General features: G+C 40.8%; 1 non-coding gene across 1 annotated transcript; it reads right to left on the bottom strand.

The window, feature by feature from the left end:
• Positions 1–269: 269 nt before the first annotated feature.
• Positions 270–380, bottom strand: LOC148572281 (small nucleolar RNA snoR2/U65). Its single transcript, XR_015908977.1, has one exon. It is a non-coding gene; the product is annotated as a small nucleolar RNA snoR2/U65 (small nucleolar RNA).
• Between the last annotated feature and the right edge of the window lie 3,283 nt (positions 381–3,663).

Below are 3,663 nucleotides of genomic sequence, written 5' to 3'. Positions count from 1 at the left end.
TTCATTGCATTGAGCCAAAAAGCAGGTACTCCTTTTTCTACAAAACCAAATCAAAATGTTATCAGTGAATGAATTGAAATGCTATTTAAGGAAAATGTGTGATCTTGTAATTAGTACCTTCGTCCGCTTCAGCACCTGTAGTTTTCTCCTCTGCTATTCCTTCAACTTCAGTGACACCATTAACTATCTCAAAGCGCTGCATCCATTAAGAAATGGTTGAGGGATACAGATTCTTTTTCCTTTTTTTGGTAAAAGGATTACATAAAATAGAATGTAATCACATAAAACAGCTCCACAGATCACAGTGTATTAAGACCCCCAGGTTCCTATCAAAATGTGAAACAAATGAACATTCTTGCTCTTGGTCCAATCATAAGACTGGCTATATTTTCCTTTTGTCAGTTGGGGGTTTAGCTTGTTTGCTTTTATTTGATCCAAATACCCGAATGGGGTACATGTTCAGTTTATAGTTTTTTATTTTAATTCATTCAGGGGAAACAAGCTATCGGTTGAAGTATATCATGCAAAAACAAACTGAAATCATGAAGCAATGTACAATATGAAAATTGTAGAGATAAATATAATAGGGGGTGTTTGAGCAAGACAACAACAAATTGTAAGCCCGATCATATGAAAACTGTAACATACACAAGTAGTGCATAGAAAACATAATAGGAGGTGTTTGAGCAAGCCAGCAACAAATTCAAGGTTCGATGATAATCAGTAACAAATTCAACTCTGATGATTTTTAGCAAAGACAAAAAAAAATTAAACTCGGTGATTATTCAGCAAGACAGCAACAAATTCAAGATTCAATCGCTAACAAATTAATTGATTACCAATTCAACATCATCTCAAAATACAGGGAGAAGGAAATCTGGAAAAGGGAGTGTTCTGTCCAGAGTATGCTTCCGAGATATGGTCGGCGACACAGCTAAGGGAGGACTCGGAAGCTTGCTCCTATGAACTGGTGACCTCGGCGTGGACCCTGCAAAAAGGACTCCGACGCCCAAGTTAGTTATCGGAATAAGAAACTTAAAAGCAAAACGTTAAGAAATAAAACTGAGAAAAAGTAAAGTGTGGGGATGATGATCGGATATTTCTTATGAATTGCCAATTACTCGCTCTTTTCCTCCTTTTTTCCTGCCTTGACGAGTTATATTCATCAGTTTAAATAAGTGGATATTCGAGTAATGCTCGGGTTTGTTTGTTATTAGGATTGGGATTCTGAATTTCTATTATGCGAGGATATCGACATGATTTGAATTGGTGGACTTATTCTCGGTTTTATAGTTTGTTGGCCGAGGATATTGGAATATTTGGCCGAGGATATCGGGAAGGTACACAGCCCCCAAGCTCGGCATGAGGAACATGTTGAGCTTTTTTATATCCTCGGCCTATTGATGTTGGAGCTTTTAGTTGTCGTGGATTCGTTGCCTTAGGAAGCCCCCAAGTTCAACGTGTTCCTCTTGCCAAGTTTATTTGTTTTTGGGCTTTGTAAATTGGGCTTTATATGGAATGTTTTTTTATGGCGGGAAGTGGGGTGACGCCATGTGTAGTTAATGGGAAGTGGAGGGGGCTTCGTGGGGTAATGTGCCGAAGTAACTCCCTGTCCCCTCATCCGTTAGGCTTCTACAAGTTTGGATTTTGTTTATGAGTGGCATGATGAGTAAAAAAGGTAACTTTTCCGTTTTCTTTGTCATTTTGCTGCTGTTTCTTCTTGGTTTGCATGGGTAAGAAGGGGGTTGTTGTAGATGAAAATGACCCTTATGGTTGGGTTGATAGTGACGTGAAATCGTGGATTTTGGTGTTTAGTAGTTCTGATATGTTGATGTAGTTGAATAGTGCGAGGTGGGTCAGAGGTAGGGACAGTTTGAGGGTTAGGTTCTTACCGTGCGAGAAGAGTGATGGAGTTTGCGAGAAGAGAGATGACTGGACTTATTTCTATGTGTACACATGTATGTTGATTGAGTTGGGTGTTCGCTTTCCCTTTACTGATTTTTAGTGTGGGGTTTTGTCTTTGTTGAACTATGCTCCGACGCAACTTCACCCAAATTCGTGGGCTTTCGTTCGTGCTTTTGAGTGTCTTATGGAGCATCTGTGTTGTTATCCTTCCCTTGGAGTTTTCTTTTCGTTATTTCAAGCGAAAGGTGTTTGGAAGGGTGGCTGGGTGAACTTGAGTAGTCATCTGGGGCGAGCTATCTTCAGCCTTTACAAGTCTTCTTTTAAGGATTTCAAGGAGTTTTTTGTGAAGGTTCAGATTTGTGAGGAGTGTTACCCTTTTTTTCTTGATGCCCTGATGGAAGAGAGGTTCCCTGTTTTCTGGTCTGCTGAGCCTCGGCAAGTTTTAGAGTGCGAGGATAGGGTTAAGAGTGAAGATTATATTATTGGTTTTTTTATGTCTGCTATGTCATCTTCTGAGCTTTTATCTATACCGACATTGCTAAGGCTTGAGGGTGATAGGGAGGCTTTAGAGGAATATCTAGGTATACTTTATGTGGATTTGTTGTTGTGCTTAATGTTTTCGAAAGTTATTGATTTTGTTGGTTGTTTTTGCTAGGTGAAAAGGCTTCGACTTTAACCACTGCTAATTTGAAGGCTTTCATTTCGAAGGCTAAGAAGAAAGAAAAGGAGGGATCTTCAACAAATGTGGCAAAGGAGGGTGGGGGTTCTGTTGGTCAAGAGATTCCTCTTAAAAGGAAAAGAGGTAGGGGGACTACGAAGGTGGTGGACCTAACTGGAGTGAAAGAGGATAATGTTGTCTTTACCGCGGAGGTGATTGAGTCTGCCTACCAGAGTCAGCTTGTCCTTCATGGTTATCGTGATGGGCCGAGTAATTCTATATGATCAGCTTCTTTTCCATTCATGGCAGTGGTTGATGAGTTTGCGCAGGTTGATGCTGATGTGAAGACGATTCATGATGCTGGAAAAATAGGGGTTGCATGTGGTGCGCAGAAATCGTGACGGTTCTTTCCTCGGTAACGGCGCTAAAAACTCAATACGCACGTTCATAATATTAGCTCTTTGTCACAATTCCGCACAACTAACCAGCAAGTGCACTGGGTCGTCCAAGTAATAAACCTTACGTGAGTAAGGGTCGATCCCACGGAGATTGTCGGCTTGAAGCAAGCTATGGTCACCTTGTAAATCTCAGTCAGGCAGATTCAAATGGTTATGGAGATTTAATAATTAAAAGATAAACAAAACGTAAAATAAAGATAGAGATACTTATGTAATTCATTGGTGAGAATTTCAGATAAGCGTATAGAGATGCTTTCGTTCCTCCTGAACCTCTGCTTTCCTGCTATCTCCATCTAATCAGTCCTACTCCTTTCTATGGCAAGCTGTATGTTAGGCATCACCGTTGTCAATGGCTACATCCTGTCCTCTCAGTGAAAATGGTCCAATGCGCTGTCATTGCATGGCTAATCATCTGTCGGTTCTCGATCATACTGGAATAGGATTTACTATCCTTTTGCGTCTGTCACTACGCCTAGCACTCGCGAGTTTGAAGCTCGTCACAGCCATCCCTTCCCAGATCCTACTCGGAATACCACAGACAAGGTTTAGACTTTCCGGATCTCAGGAATGGCCGTCCATGGATTCTAACTTATACCACGAAGACTCTGATGAAGGAATCTCAGAGATACTCATTCAATCTAA

The sequence above is a fragment of the Arachis ipaensis genome, chromosome B3, assembly GCF_059453495.1.
Source record: "Arachis ipaensis isolate K30076 ecotype BB chromosome B3, ASM5945349v1, whole genome shotgun sequence".
Lineage (NCBI taxonomy): Eukaryota > Viridiplantae > Streptophyta > Magnoliopsida > Fabales > Fabaceae > Arachis > Arachis ipaensis.
The sequence above is the reverse complement of the archived record's forward strand: the minus strand, read 5'-3'. Positions and strand labels throughout refer to the sequence as shown.